The following is a 16,926-nucleotide window of genomic DNA, read 5'->3' on the forward strand; positions in this document are numbered from 1 at the left end:
AGCCCACCAGCGGATTTGGCTAATCTATGGTTGATATAACTATTGATCTATGCGTGTATGCTTATGTTATGAATCTATATCTTTTTTGAGTGTGCAAACTAGTTATTTCTGGTAAATGTTTGCTTAAAGACCATAAAAAGTAGATCTAATCTATAAACAATGCATTAATAAGTATTAAGGATTTTCCTGGGTCTGGATCTACGTGAAGCAGAGTGGTGCGAAGCCACAGAATGGTGTGCGAACCCTCCAGACCACATCAAGACATCCCAAGGGTGCGGAAACCTAGTTCCAGCAACCTCTCATGCTACCTCAGGTGACCTTAGTTCGCGCTCCACGGGCTGTTGCCGAAAGGGCCGGTAGCTGCAGGATCTGTTTGGCTAAAGAACTCTTCCGAACCTGGGTCAGGCCCATATAAGCCAACAATTTTAATTTCTTCTGATTCAATCCTAATCTAACACTCATGGCCCTGAATATTCCAGTTACCTACAAAATATTCACAAGTCATGATCATAACTCCTTTCACAAAAATATTTTTTCTACAAATTGTTTTTTCTAGAAATCGCTCTCTACCTCAACTCTATCACTAGGTTTGGCAGTATCCACTAGCTTGTCATGCATTAACAAGCTGAATGTTTGTGGGATTCCCCCTTTAGAATGGCATCGGGGCTTTCTTGCAGCCTTACGATATGTTTTTCAGCAAATTTGACCCCAAAATAAATGAGAAGGAGAACATTATAATAATCCAAATTCAACAACTATATTACTATTTAACTCAACTATATTGACAGTTACCTACATCTATTATGAACCAAATTCATGAAGTTCATAGAAACACATTCTGGCCTTCCACGTCAAGTAGGTTCGTCAATTCAACTTGGTAGTTAGGTTATGAGTAAAAAAAGGAGTTTCCAAATTACATTTTTGAACCTCTTTTGAGACACAACCATGTTCATAGACAATGAGAAGTATTCACTAAGAGAGGTTGAGAATTTCTTCCAATGGCATGAATAAATCATGAACATTGATGCATCACTCTAAAATTGAATTATTTTCCCTTCAGTATAAACTCTATTCTATGCAAGAAGCTATACAATAATGAATAAACACAAGCTACAGTCAAAAGCTATAACTACAAAAAAAAATTATAGTTGCACTCAAGAAGATGAATACCTCTATCAATGGGCACTAATGTTTGATCATAGCCACAAACAAGGCATCTGAAAAATGCCTCTTTGACTGAAATAATTTTCTGAATATCTAGATTTCAAGGCCAACCCAACCTAGGCTTAGTTTCTACCAAAAATGGGCATTGAACAAAATGGCTAAAGATATTAGATAGCATAGGGAAAAATGAACTCATCACCAAAGCCTATTTGAAGGATTCAAATCTCGCATGTTAACTATATCTTTGATATTGAATACTCTTGCCTGAATACAAAAGTAGTTATGTAAATAAAAATAAATATTTTTGTTTGGTCAATTTAATGTTCATAAATTGCAAGCATAAATTATCGACCGGAGTTGGTAAACTTATGAAGTGAAGGTGCACTATATATGCTAGAAGCCTTTCCTTTAGTTTGTAAGATTATGGTTATGTTTGTTTTGGGATTTTCGTTGTTATCTATATTCCTATTAGAGTTAGATTTATACAAATTAATAAGGGGAAGTTAAGCTACTCTTGGATTAATCTATCAGGCCATATCTATATTGAGTTTCATCCTAAAATATCTTATGTTATTCATCCTAAAATTATGAACCTATCTAAACACCTTGCTTCTATAAAACAGAGTATTGAAATTCAAATTATTCTGATGATCCTTCAAAATATTGTCTACAAACTATATACAAATTCTGATTCTAAAGAGTATGAAAGTGTTGTGGCCAGCAACACCCCCCCTTTTTCAAATTAAGTATCAACCATGATACTGAATGAATGGGGACCCTTAGTTAATTTTTAGGAAAAGCAAGAGTTTCTTTTTGAAGTTACAATCATACGCTTAGAAAAAGCCTCTTGGATATTTTAAGCCTAAGTCTATGATAAAGAGAAAATCTTTAAAGTCGCATTGCAAAAGGATAGGAAACACCTTCATTTCCCTTTTTAAAATCGATATGCGCACCACCCTCGTGTTAATAATGACATCGCATCGCAACATAGTAATGCTCATAAAGAAAAACTTAAAGATTCGCCGATCTGCGATAACGCCGATCGCTAGATCGCATATCGCAGAAATGAGCCAGGCAAGATTTGGTAAACATCAAATTTCTGCGATCTGCGATATTGCAATCGCTGCGATGCCATATCCATGCGATTTGCAATGATGCGATTAGCGATCGGGCGACATGCGAGGTTACGTCAGCAAATCATAAATCACTTCGGTACGAATCCTTCGGGCGCGCCATTCAAAGAAAAGCCACTTACTATAATCTGACCCGAAATCATGCGCTTTTAATGATAGTAAACGAATTAGTTGTCAGTTATTAAATGGATTAAAGACGTGTGCCTTGGTAGAGATTTGCTTCACGTAAGGTGGCATATTTGATTTATCTCTTGCATTTAAAACTCTCCCATCACCTTTCTGGATCAGTCATTTCCATTTCGCTCGTAATCTGCAGGAACAAAGTGCTAAGCCGACTCAGACAGAAACGCAAAGAGAAATGGGAAAGAAAAATAAAGCTCAAAGCTCCGAAGCAAGGGAGAAGACCAAGGAGATGGCGCCCCTGTACATAGACACAGCCTGTAACAGAGACGCGGGAATATCAACATGGGAAGGCATGTACAGGCTGCTAGAGGAAGAAAAGCCTAGAATAATGAAGGTGACTGCTGTTGCGGGTGCACCACGCTCTTCTGGGGCGTCCTTGGAGGACCTAGCATGTTCATTCCTTCACAGAATAGCGGCAAGACCCAAAATTCTACCATACACAGATATGATCAAGTGGATACTGGATGATGCAGAATTGAAAAACATACAATTCAAAGTTCATGGACATGGGCTCGTGGGATCATTTGCTGCGCAAGATTTGAAGCTTATGTATCATCTTCCGGAACCACAAGCAACCTATAATGCACAATTTGTTAAGAAGTTTGCGGTGGAGAATCCAGATCTATCAGACACCGCTAAAGAGTGGTCTAGAAGAGACGAGCCGCTAAAAAAGGATAAAAACGGTATGTACAGCACTAGTTCCCTCACCTCTCCATATTGTTTTGCTGCGGCCATGCTCTGTAGGTTATTTGGGATGCCGGATATCAACAAGTTTTCATCCGAATGGCTGCCATTAATTGATGTTGCCACAAACGCTGACTTAGTAGATTGGGCCAAAATCCTTTCTGATACTCTATACACGGCTGTTGTCAATTACTGGTCTAAAAGATCCTTTTCAGAAAGGGTCTACCCTCCTTTTTATTTGGCTGCATATGTTATGGATTCTGTTTGTCTTGTATCTAATTTTCCTACTATGGGTTGGAAATGGACTACCCAAGACCCATTGCCCATCCATGTTTATCATAAGGTATTATGGGATTCCCAGTTTACCCCCCACTTTTACCAGATTTGCCATGGGCTTATTTTGCCCCTATATAGAATGATATATGATAAGGACCCCCCAAGGTGCTCTCTCGAGGCCCAAATCGACATCATCCCCATCGCGAGATGGTTTGGGGAAGAATGGTTTACTTACGTTAGAGTTTTTGGAAGCACTGTACCTCCACATGTCCTACCCCTATATGTCCCTGATAAACTTTTGGCCCGGGAAATCGCTTATCAAACCTGTTCTGAAGGCGGCCTGACCAAAGACCTAAAGGAAAAGAAGAAGGCCATATGGCCTCAATTTCCCGTAACTTGTGGGGCCTTCTCTTTGTTCGATGTAGGACACGCTTTTGGCGAAGTGGAGAATGTGACGTGTCTTCAATTATTTAAGTTCCCAGCAAGGCCATTCGACCCAAATGATGTGGCCCAAGAATTCACAACGAACGTCAAGATAAGAGTGTTCTCTGGAAAGAAAGATCCGTTTGATGATCTGTTTCAGAGTAAGAGTTCGCTCAAAGAAATTTTGCGGGAAGCTCAGTCGAGGTTGTCTCCAGGTGACCTCCAAAAATTCACGTTATACAGAGAAAGAAGGCTGGCTAGTATTCCACTAGAGAGGCTGCGACTACCTACTAGAGAACCAACTCCAAGCATCAGCCTCAGTGAAAACTCCAGCACTTCCAGATCTAAGTCCAACGCTGCGCAAGAAGTATCTGACCATCTTGAAGAGTCTGTTCACGACCAAGAAAAAAACGAAGAAACAACCAAAGATACAGCTCAGTCAAGTGCAATGTCTCAGCAACAAGTTATCGCCTCACCACCAAGAGATGTCCCCCCTGCTGTCATCGAAGCACCACTTGTCACAACAGAGCTAGATAAAGAGTGGGAAACCTTCAATGAATTGATCAATCTTAAAGGGCAAGTCCAAAAACACCTGTGAATAATACACAAGTGGTGCAAGAAGTCGTTTCGACCATAGTCAGTAGTGCCACAGAAGCAGAACACCTTCCTATCGCTCCAACCTCAGAACTTCTACTTAACGTAGAAGAAATTCCCCCACTGGATGTATTCTATAGTCCCCAACACAAAGCAGTTGTAAGGAGACAGAGAAAGAAAAGAAAGCTTGAGAATACACTGTCTCAAGATGCTGAACATTTGGACGTCTTATGGAAAGACCCCAATAATAATCCGACTGAAAATCTTACGAAGCTGTCTCAGATTGCAGGAGCATATGCTTCTGCAACTATTGACAAGGCCTCTGAAGTTCAGCAACTATTAAAGGAACAAGAAAATCATATACAACTGCTACAACAACAGTTGCAACAAGCCAACGCGAACACTGAAGCTTCCAGACAGCTCGAAAAGCTACAGGAAGACTTTCAACAGATGCAGATAGGCTATCAAAGGAGTCTCGAAGAAAAAGAAAAACAACTGCAGACTTTGCAAGAAATGCATAAAGATGAGCCTAAGCTAGCAGAGTTTATTTCAGAATCTATTGGCTTGAACGAGCAACTACTGTAGCAACAAGAAGAGTTGGGACGTAAAATATCACAGTGGAGTCACTATTGTGTGCTGAGCGACAAAATCACCAGTCAAGTGGTGGACTTGCGGAGTGACTATGATCAAAACGACAAGAGGGTGATAGAATATTTGACTTGGCAAGATGATGAGGAAGGGAAAAGAGCAGGTGTGCCCAGGATTAATGAAAATCATAAAGAGTTGCTCTTTAATAAATGGGACGATCAAATCAGGCAGGCGGAGCAAGCAGCAGAGACAGCAACGACACAGGCAAGCATTCTTATCGACTGTGTAAATGAGAATTTACACAGGGCAAATTTAATTGTAGAGACCACCCCAGGGTACCTACCAAACAAGTTGCAACTGGAAACAGAATGGAGGCAGAAAGCACAGGCAAAAGGGAAAGCAATCCAAGCATTGGCCAGGCTGAATTGGGAATGTTACTGGACGTATTTGGTTAAACCGCACAGCCAATGGATGACGGTGAAATGCATTACAAACGCAGCCGAGAAGTTAGCACCAGCTCTCGTAGATGCCGTTTTCGCAGCCCAGCTCAGCGCAGAAATCAGTCAGCCGACTCTTCTCAAGCCTATGCTGGACACTTGCAACTTTAAAGACCAAGTTCATAAGTGATTTCATTTAGAATGTTGTTTTTTCCTTTTAACTAGATTAGAAAAAGGACGGTCATTTGAAAACCGTATCCTAAAATTTTGTAATGATACTATTATTAGAATTAGGAAGTAGTATTTTAACCCTTCTCATTGCATTGGAGAAGGGTCTAGAAATTTGTCAAAAACTTGTCCTCAGAACATGCACTTTTGCACCCTCAGAGGAGGTTTTGATGAATGGAAGGATCGAGATTTATTTATGTTTGCATTTTAATGTCTGCTACTGATGTTGCACTTCTGTACTCTTAGTAGATGTTAGAACAAGTAGAAATAAATCGTTATTGCTTGAAGTTTGTGAGTGAAATCAGTCATAAATGGTACTTTTATCTCTTGACCAATTTCTGCTTATATTCTTAGAGTGATATGCAGTTTTAGTTGTTTATATGTTGATGTATGAATGTCTGGGTTACCATTTGGCACTTCTGTACGGTGGAATCATTTGTTTGTGCTTGACATATGAATGACTTATTATGCGATATGTTGTTCACAACTGTTTTGCCTAACTTTTTATGCAGAATGGTTCATCTTAATTGGTTTATATTCTTATGATAGCTGAATGATCTTTATTACCAGTTATTGTTCGAAATCTTTTTAGATCGCATAATAGAAGAGATATATCCCGGGTTAGTGTAGATTAGATTTGTTGTTTTCATTAGATTACAATAGCATAGAGTCAGTTTACAAGTTAGATTTAAATTAGCTCTAAAATACTTCTAGAATCAGCATAATCAAACTCTACACACACACATACCCCCTTGTATTGGGAAACTGGTCCCATTATCCCCAGTCGGACCCGCTATACCAAACGGACAAGGAGCCGCCAACCAGGTTCCGGACCGGGTGGGTATCCCCCTTGTTGTTGACCCGATTTCCGGGCCCTCAACATATTTGGCGCTAGAAGGAGGGCCTGAACATAGTGTCTGTTGGAATGTTTTCCAAATTATAAAACTTGAAACAGGATGGCTGCTCATAGAATTCCTATTTGGAGTTGCATCCATGTTCCTATCTCTTCCAACACTCCACCAGATGTGGTAAGACTCTTGTCTCAGGTAAAATTCAACGGTAAGAATAATTCTTCTACATTTAATCAGGCCCTTCAGTTCATTCAAAAAGTTTCAAGTTCTAATATTCAGAGAATTGATGAAGGCATTTTGTGCAGGATTTTTACTCTTACATTCACAGCGGAAGCTAGAAAATGGTGCAGAACCCTCCCAGTTGCATCAATCCACAGCTGGGACCAATTCGTCAAGACTTTCATTTTGGAATTTGATTGTTATGACTACGACCAGGTATATGATGAAATTGATTATCTACGGAAGCAAGATGAACCAGTAAGGGATTTTAATATGCGATTTCATTTTAAATGCCTAGAGTATGATCTTGAGAGTGTGCTCATGGAGGAAGAATCTTCAGATTATGATGAGTATTCCCTACCTCCTATGTCTGATCAAGCATAAATTAGTTCAACCTTTGTTTCATTTTCTTCTAATATGAATGAGCATTTCAAGTCAAATACACAAATCATCCGTAATGAAGAAAATCTGCAAAGCCTAGGAGTCATGCATGCTCTAATGCCAGAGAACAAAAACGAAAATGCTGAAAGAGAAACTACCTTGGAACCAGAAGATGAATCTGACACAAAGTTAGACAATATCATTACAAATCAAAAAATGCAGATGCCAAGGTCAGAACAGTGAACTATTTCTGTTTCAAAAAGTATCAGCGCACAAAGGTATGATCTAAAGCCCGATATTTATGATGAATCTGATGAACAAAGTTTTTTTCATGATGTTTTCAAATGCATTATTCCAGATTCACATTTTTCTCTTTATCCCGATGTTTTTAGTGATGACAATTTTTTCCCTCTCAATATTAAAGATATCTCAAAGAACACAGAGGGTTATTCAAATGACTCATCATTAGGTCTTCAAGATAAAGAGACAACTTTAGCACATCCTTTGATCAATGTCAAACAAGAACTGCTTGACCTCCCTTGTCTGAAAATATATAATGAAAAAGAGGAACCTAGGGAAATCTGTAGAGTCTTTTGTGATAGTTACTTTGACAACGATGATGTTGTTGAGTTATCCCAAGTAACTCAACTAGGTTCAGATAATGAGAAACAGCTTGAATCAGAAATCATATCAAACGACCCTCATTTCAAAGTAAAAAATCATTTGGATGATTTTACTATCCAAGACAATACCCCGATCTATGATTCATATCATGAGGAAAACTCCACTCCTGTTCGCAATCATAACTTATTTCCTGATTCACAAGACCTGGCCAGTTCTTGTGAGGAGCAAGATGTTACAAGTAAATCCCAGTTGTGCTATAACACTATTTGTACAAATAATCATTCATTTCTTTATCACTTGAACTCATTTTGTACAAAATCGGATTTCTTTTTAAATTTTCAAAATTTTGATCGATTATGTTTTAGCGATTTATATATGAGAACTTTCATTTCAAACGAAATCGCTAAAAGCTCAGCGTTAACAAACAACAGGTTACAAGCCATTGAAACTAAAAAATCATTTTCACAATCTGACTTGTTATCCTTCCTATTGCGAGATCATCAATTCATAACAGAAATTCATCCTAATTTTTATGATCCAATAGGTATCCAGTTGGAAAAAAGTTCTCATGAGAAAGGAAAATCAGACAGAATTCCAATTGAGGTTATATGTTCTTATTCCACAGCCAATATTTACGATCCAAGGAAAGTTTGGTTCTTTACACTGATGTTTGGAAGTTTCATACGGCTAGGAATAAAAATGAATAGATGGTTCCATTGGAAATATCATTTCACATAGTTTATTTTCTGTATATAGTTAGAATAGGAGTAGGAGCAATTTAGCTAGGTTATTAGGTTTGCTTTTAATAATTGATAGGCAAAGTTATTCATATTCTGTACATAACCCTAGGGAATGTTTGCCTCTCATTGCGTGAAATATTTTTCTCCATAATAATGTTTGCTTTGGTTAACGGCATTTGGCATTTACTAAAGACACCTTTTCTCTGTTAAAGATTTTTGAAACTTCTGCTTCTATGAACAGCAAATCTTTTAGGAATTTGATCTTTATTATCAATAGAACTTTAACCCAGATATGATGATAGTTTCAACTCCAAAAAATTTAAAGAAAGCTATCTCAGTGAAGAATTTGTTTTAGGTCAGCACAATGAAAGGTATCAATATTAAAATAAAGATTCTCTGTAGAAACAGCCATTACCAAAACAGCCCTATCATTGTCGTCCAGAACTTTCTTAAGGAAAGAAAATTTGACTTCCTCCCTGCTAAAGGAAAATGCAGCATTCAGAGGAATAATCCAAAAAGACACTATATCTCAAAGAATATGAGGTCTCATCGCGAGCCGACTTATCATGATCACAGATATTATAACTTGCTGACTTTGCCAAAACTGTCTACCAAAACAGGGCAATGACTCAAGATTGTTGCAATCAAAAGACAAGGGGTCTCATCACGAGCCAGCTTGTTCAACAAAAGTGTAAATCAAGTGAATGACTATGTCATAATTTGGCCACCAAACCAAGACATTGTTCTTTAGAGAATAAAAAAGGAAAAAGTGTCAAAAAGGGATTTTCTCTGAAAAAGTTGTAAATAACCTTAAGCGGGATAAAGGATCATTGCTGGGTAATAGGTAACCCTGTCGAGGCTATGGATGCCTACTGGCAGCAGAGGCTCTACCTGTGACAAAGGAGCATATTTAAAAAGGGCTGATACATAGGGAAGACTTTATTTTATGTTTTACAAGACCAAGTAATGACTGATTTAAATGCAAAGACAAACTGAAGATGCAAGTAATAGAAATAGAAAGAGGTTGAAACGAAACATCATTGACAGTTTGAAGTATCATTTGCTTTATATTTTTATAATAAAGTTCAAGTTTTTTTTTTAAGAAATTTTTTTTAGGAGTTTGAAAGTGTCAATATAAAAGCAGAGATAACTGGTTCTCCCAAGTGAATCGCCAATTGTTGTGGCCAGCAACACCCCCCCTTTTTCAAATTAAGTATCAACCATGATACTAAATGAATGGGGACCCTTAGTTAATTTTTAGGATAAGCAAGAGTTTCTTTTTGAAGTTACAATCATACGCTTAGAAAAATCCTCTTGGATATTTTAAGCCTAAGTCTATGATAAAGAGAAAATCTTTAAGGTCGCATTGCAAAAGGATAGGAAACACCTTCATTTCCCTTCTTAAAATCAATATGCGCACCACCCTCGTGTTAATAATGACATCGCATCGCAACATAGTAATGCTCATAAAGAAAAACTTAAAGATTCGTCGATCTACGATAACGCCGATCGCTAGATTGCATATCGCAGAAACGAGCCAGGCAAGATTTGGTAAACATCAAATTTCTGCAATCTGCGATATTGCAATCGTTGCGATGCCATATCCATGCGATTTGCGATGATGCGATTGCGCGACATGCGAGGTTACGTCAGCAAATCATAAATCACTTCGGTACGAATCCTTCGGGCGCGCCATTCAAAGAAAAGCCACTTACTATAATCTGACCCGAAATCATGCGCTTTTAATGATAGTAAATGAATTAGTTGTCAGTTATTAAATGGATTAAAGACGCTTGCCTTGGTAGAGATTTGCTTCACGTAAGGTGGCATATTTAATTTATCTCTTGCATTTAAAACTCTCCCATCACCTTTCTGGATCAGTCATTTCCATTTCGCTCGTAATCTGCAGGAACAAAGTGCTAAGCCGACTCAGACAGAAACGCAAAGAGAAATGGGAAAGAAAAATAAAGCTCAAAGCTCCGAAGCAAGGGAGAAGACCAAGGAGATGGCGCCCCTGTACACAGACACAACCTGTAACAGAGACGCGGGAATATCAACATGGGAAGGCATGTACAGGCTGCTAGAGGAAGAAAAGCCTAGAATAATGAAGGTGACTGCTGTCGCGGGTGCACCACGCTCTTCTGAGGCATCCTTGGAGGACCTAACATGTTCATTCCTTCACAGAATAGCGGCAAGACCCAAAATTCTACCATACACAGATATGATCAAGTGGATACTGGATGATGCAGAATTGAAAAACATACAATTCAAAGTTCATGGACATGGGCTCGTGGGATCGTTTGCTGCGCAAGATTTGAAGCTTATGTATCATCTTCCGGAACCACAAGCAACCTATAATGCACAATTTGTTAAGAAGTTTGCGGTGGAGAATCCAGATCTATCAGACACCGCTAAAGAGTGGTCTAGAAGAGACGAGCCGCTAAAAAAGGATAAAAACGGTATGTACAGCACTAGTTCCCTCACCTCTCCATATTGTTTTGCTGCGGCCATGCTCTGTAGGTTATTTGGGATGCCGGATATCAACAAGTTTTCATCTGAATGGCTGCCATTAATTGATGTTGCCACAAACGCCGACTTAGTAGATTGGGCCAAAATCCTTTCTGATACTCTATACACGGCTGTTGTCAATTACTGGTCTAAAAGATCCTTTTCAGAAAGGGTCTACCCTCCTTTTTATTTGGCTGCATATGTTATGGATTCTGTTTGTCTTGTATCTAATTTTCCTACTATGGGTTGGAAATGGACTACCCAAGACCCATTGCCCATCCATGTTTATCATAAGGTATTATGGGATTCCCAGTTTACCCCCCACTTTTACCAGATTTGCCATGGGCTTATTTTGCCCCTATATAGAATGATATATGATAAGGACCCCCCAAGGTGCTCTCTCGAGGACCAAATCGACATCATCCCCATCGCGAGATGGTTTGGGGAAGAATGGTTTACTTACGTTAGAGTTTTTGGAAGCACTGTACCTCCACATGTCATACCCCTATATGTCCCTGATAAACTTTTGGCCCGGGAAATCGCTTATCAAACCTGTTCTGAAGGCGGCCTGACCAAAGACCTAAAGGACAAGAAGAAGGCCATATGGCCTCAATTTCCCGTAACTTGTGGGGCCTTCTCTTTGTTCGATGTAGGACACGCTTTTGGCGAAGTGGAGAATGTGACGTGTCTTCAATTATTTAAGTTCCCAGCAAGGCCATTCGACCCAAATGATGTGGCCCAAGAATTCACAACGAACGTCAAGATAAGAGTGTTCTCTGGAAAGAAAGATCCGTTTGATGATCTGTTTCAGAGTAAGAGTTCGCTCAAAGAAATTTTGCGGGAAGCTCAGTCGAGGTTGTCTCCAGGTGACCTCCAAAAATTCACGTTATACAGAGAAAGAAGGCTGGCCAGTATTCCACTAGAGAGGCTGCGACTACCTACTAGAGAACCAACTCCAAGCATCAGCCTCAGTGAAAACTCCAGCACTTCCAGATCTAAGTCCAACGCTGCGCAAGAAGTATCTGACCATCTTGAAGAGTCTATTCACGACCAAGAAAAAAACGAAGAAACAACCAAAGATACAGCTCAGTCAAGTGCAATGTCTCAGCAGCAAGTTATCGCCTCACCACCAAGATATGTCCCCCCTCCTGTCATTGAAGCACCACTTGTCACAACAGATCTAGATAAAGAGTGGGAAACCTTCAATGAATTGATCAATCTTGAAGGGCAAGTCCCGAAAACACCTGTGAATAATACACAGGTGGTGCAAGAAGTCGTTTCGACCATAGTCAGTAGTGCCATAGAAGTAGAACACCTTCCTATCGCTCCAACCTTAGAACTTCTACTTAACGTAGAAGAAATTCCCCCACTGGATGTATTCTATAGTCCCCAACACAAAGCAGTTGTAAGGAGACAGAGAAAGAAAAGAAAGCTTGAGAATACACTGTCTCAAGATGCTGAACATTTGGACATCTTATGGAAAGACCCCAATAATAATCCGACTGAAAATCTTACGAAGCTATCTCAGATTGCAGGAGCATATGCTTCTGCAACCACTGACAAGGCCTCTGAAGTTCAGCAACTATTAAAGGAGCAAGAAAATCATATACAACTGCTACAACAACAGTTGCAACAAGCCAACGCGAACACTGAAGCTTCCAGACAACTCGAAAAGCTACAGGAAGACTTTCAACAGATGCAGATAGGCTATCAAAGGAGTCTCGAAGAAAAAGAAAAACAATTGCAGACTTTGCAAGAAATGCATAAAGATGAGCCTAAGTTGGCAGAGTTTATTTCAGAATCTATTGGCTTGAACGAGCAACTACTGCAGCAACAAGAAGAGTTGGGACGTAAAATATCACAGTGGAGTCACTATTGTGCGCTGAGCGACAAAATCACCAGTCAAGTGGTGGACTTGCGGAGTGACTATGATCAGAACGACAAGAGGGTGACAGAATATTTGACTTGGCAAGATGATGAGGAAGGGAAAAGAGCAGGCGCGCCCAGGATTAATGAAAATCATAAAGAGTTTCTCTTTAATAAATGGGACGATCAAATCAGGTAGGCGGAGCAAGCAGCAGAGACAGCAGCGACACAGGCAAGCATTCTTATCGACTGTGTAAATGAGAATTTACACAGGGAAAATTTAATTGCAGAGACCACCCCGGGGTACCTACCAAACAAGTTGCAACTGGAAACAGAATGGAGGCAGAAAGCACAGGAAAAAGGGAAAGCAATCCAAGCATTGGCCAGGCTGAATTGGGAATGTTACTGGACGTATTTGGTTAAACCGCACAGCCAATGGATGACGGTGAAATGCATTACAAACGCAGCCGAGAAGTTAGCGCCAACTCTCTTAGATGTCATTTTCGCAGCCCATCTCAGCGCAGAAATCAGTCAGCCGACTCTTCTCAAGCCTATGCTGGACACTTGCAACTTTAAAGACCAAGTTCATAAGTGATTTCATTTAGAATGTTGTTTTTTCCTTTTAACTAGATTAGAAAAAGGACGGTCATTTGAAAACCGCATCCTAAAATTTTGTAATGATACTATTATTAGAATTAGGAAGTAGTATTTTAACCCTTCTCATTGCATTGGAGAAGGGTCCAGAAATTTGTCAAAAACTTGTCCACGGAATATGCACTTTTGCACCCTCAGAGGAGGTTTTGATGAATGGAAGGATCGAGATTTATTTATGTTTGCATTTTAATGTCTGCTACTGATGTTGCACTTCTGTACTCTTAGTAGATGTTAGAACAAGTAGAAATAAATCGTTATTGCTTGAAGTTTGTGAGTGAAATCAGTCATAAATGGTACTTTTATCTCTTGACCAATTTCTGCTTATATTCTTAGAGTGATATGCAGTTTTAGTTGTTTATATGTTGATATATGAATGTCTGGGTTACCATTTGGCACTTCTGTATGGTGGAATCATTTGTTTGTGCTTGACATATGAATGACTTATTATGCGATACGCTGTTCACAACTGTTTTGCCTAACTTTTTATGCAGAGTGGTTCATCTTAATTGGTTTATATTCTTATGATAGCTGAATGATCTTTATTACCAGTTATTGTTCGAAATCTTTTTAGATCGCATAATAGAAGAGATATATCCCGGGTTAGCGTAGATTAGATGTGTTGTTTTCATTAGATTACAATAGCATAGAGTCAGTTTACAAGTTAGATTTAAATTAGCTCTAAAATACTTCTAGAATCAACATAATCAAACTCTACACACACACATACCCCCTTGTATTGGGAAACTGGTCCCATTATCCCCAGTCGGACCCGCTATACCAAATGGACAAGGAGCCACCAACCAGGTTCCGGACCGGGTGGGTATCCCCCTTGTTGTTGACCCGATTTCCGGGCCCTCAACAGAAAGTAATCTTCTAATTGCTGACTAGAGAGTAGATACAAGTTCTAATTCTAAAAGCATAAAAATATTGACTATAATCAAGCGAAAAGCATTGAATAACTAAACAATTAAACGACTGTAAGTGCAAACAAAATAACGAAATGATAAACGAAATAACTGAGTAATAATGAAATGATGAAAACAACAAAGTAAGGAAGCCAAACTAGAATGCAGTGATAATGCGATAACAGAAAGAAATTAAATGAAAACAACATAAAGCGATGAAATGAAATAAACTAAAACCTTGATTGTTTGCAAGGGACCTCCGCATCTAGTAGGTGTAAATCACACTCACATACGCATCGAATCACAGAAAGGTAAATTCAATTCAATACGAGAATAAAGGTTTGTTTCACAATTCTTCAGAAATTAACTATTACTTCCTCCTTATCCTTTATAGAGGATACATACTTATATATAAAATGTGTGCTCAATAGTTTGAGACTTCTATGCCTACAGGTATATTAATCAATCCTTATTCAAATTTGAAACTAAACAAAAAAAGCGTTATCTCATCGGTTTGCTATTTGGAAAGAAAATCAAAGAAACATGTTACATTTGGACTTCTGTTGCTACATGTTTGACCCGTGCCTTTAACCACACCAATGTGTGATTCCCTTAGTGAATTGGCTCGAGTGAATAGGAGGAGATCCATGAGGGGATAGATCCTCAACTACCCATGTGCTTATTTGCTTCATTGGCACACCATAACCCCACAAACCATGGAGGTAGCTACAAATTTATAAAATAGTTGTAGAATCATGTTAATTCTGTAGCTAATGCAATCTTTAACATAACAATAAGGCACATTATTGAATATTAAAAATAAGACATATAAGATTTTTCAGTACCTTGTCAAAATCTATCATTTACTGCTTTTATTGAGTTGATAGTGATAATGAAAAAGAGGAAAATGGAGGAAAAAGGGTGTCAAAACAAAACAGTTATGGAACTCTACAATTTTATATGATTTTATGGGGTGGTCAATTTGAAAGCACCATGAAAATGAAACCATAAGCTAAAAATGAGATATAGACTTGACACATGAAACTTGAGAGGATTGCAGTTCGCCTACCTGTATGTGCTTCTACCATAAAGGTTTAAGGAGAACACCAACATCCATCAAAATTATATCAAAAATAGAAATAACTTCGAGGGGGTATACAACCATGTTCCCATAAAGGTCTTTATCATAATCCAAGATGTTCATTAAATCAACGTTCAAATAATTGCTTCTACTTCCATTGTCTGTAGGGGTTTTCAACTAAATGTAGTCAACAAAAAATATAAGACATCCACCCAAAGAATATATAGCAGGTACAACCTATTAATAAGTGGAGAACGATTAAAAATAAAAGAAAAAATAATTATGACCTGCTTTAAAATCCGCATGTATTTTCCCTCAAGATATGAAGGATCATATCTATAATTCCTAAGAAAATGTTGAACTACTTGATTAACATCTTGAACATTAATGTTAGTCCCCAGAAAAGTATAGGAGGGTTCCCATCAATATCTCCCTTAGAATATTGATGCATTTGCAAATACCAACCCAAAAGGTTTACTATCTATTTAAAATTGTGTCTACCATAGGGAAAAAAATGATCATCTAAATTGACAATAATATACAAAAGATTCTTGCCTATTTGTAATTGTTAGCAAGTTACCTCCCTATTTGTAATGCTAGTTGGCATCAACGTTCAATAAAGTGAATTGTGAATATATAATCTTGTGAATGCATAAAATATTATTGACCAAATATTATCATAAATTTGTTGTTTCATGCCAAAACTTGGGATCATTCATGACTTAGATACCAGGACACCAAACACAACATCAAAAAATTGTTGTTTAATGCAATAAAGTGAATGGAGAAAACTATATCTATTAACACTTCTCCTTAAGATTGACTTCTAGACTCTATAATAAGAAAATGTACTAGAGTAAGGTCATGGCCTTCAACTTCTCTATGACTATTCAAGGCTATGACAACTGGAACTCCAATTAGCCTCAAGTCAAGTTAGTTTTCCAAACAACTTGCTTGCTCCAAACAATGTTTCATTAGAGACATCAAACAAAAGAATCCATAGTGTGACGATGAATACCTCATCTCCATTCTTATTGACAGGGGAAAATCTATTTTTCTCTCACAGAGAGAAATTTTTAGCATATACATGAAATTCTAACATGTCAAAGGATTTCTACCCTAAAAAACAAAAAGTAAGCCCCGATAATAACTAGTGTTATCATAATTGGGATTGAAACAAACAACATTTCTTAGTTTTTGCATAATTTTGTCATTTTTTCCCATTCTTTTCCTAACTTATTTTTCAAATCCTTGTTGATTTATTGTTGTACATTATTTTTTAAACATCAAAAATAAGTTAGTAACCCATTCAATGTATTTGTCTTCTATAATGGGAAGAAAGGCATAAAGTGTGAGCAAATCATATATGTACAAGGTTAGCAACTTA

The 16,926-nt window shown here is 38.2% G+C and overlaps 1 pseudogene; it reads right to left on the reverse strand.

Moving 5' to 3' along the window:
* Window positions 1-309: 309 nt before the first annotated feature.
* LOC149220948 (DNA replication licensing factor MCM4-like) lies at window positions 310-15,990 on the reverse strand (annotated as a pseudogene).
* Window positions 15,991-16,926: the final 936 nt, after the last annotated feature.

This window comes from Pinus tabuliformis, chromosome Q (assembly GCF_031772625.1).
Source record: "Pinus tabuliformis cultivar Carrire ecotype Pingquan chromosome Q, CPIR1, whole genome shotgun sequence".
NCBI lineage: Eukaryota > Viridiplantae > Streptophyta > Pinopsida > Pinales > Pinaceae > Pinus > Pinus tabuliformis.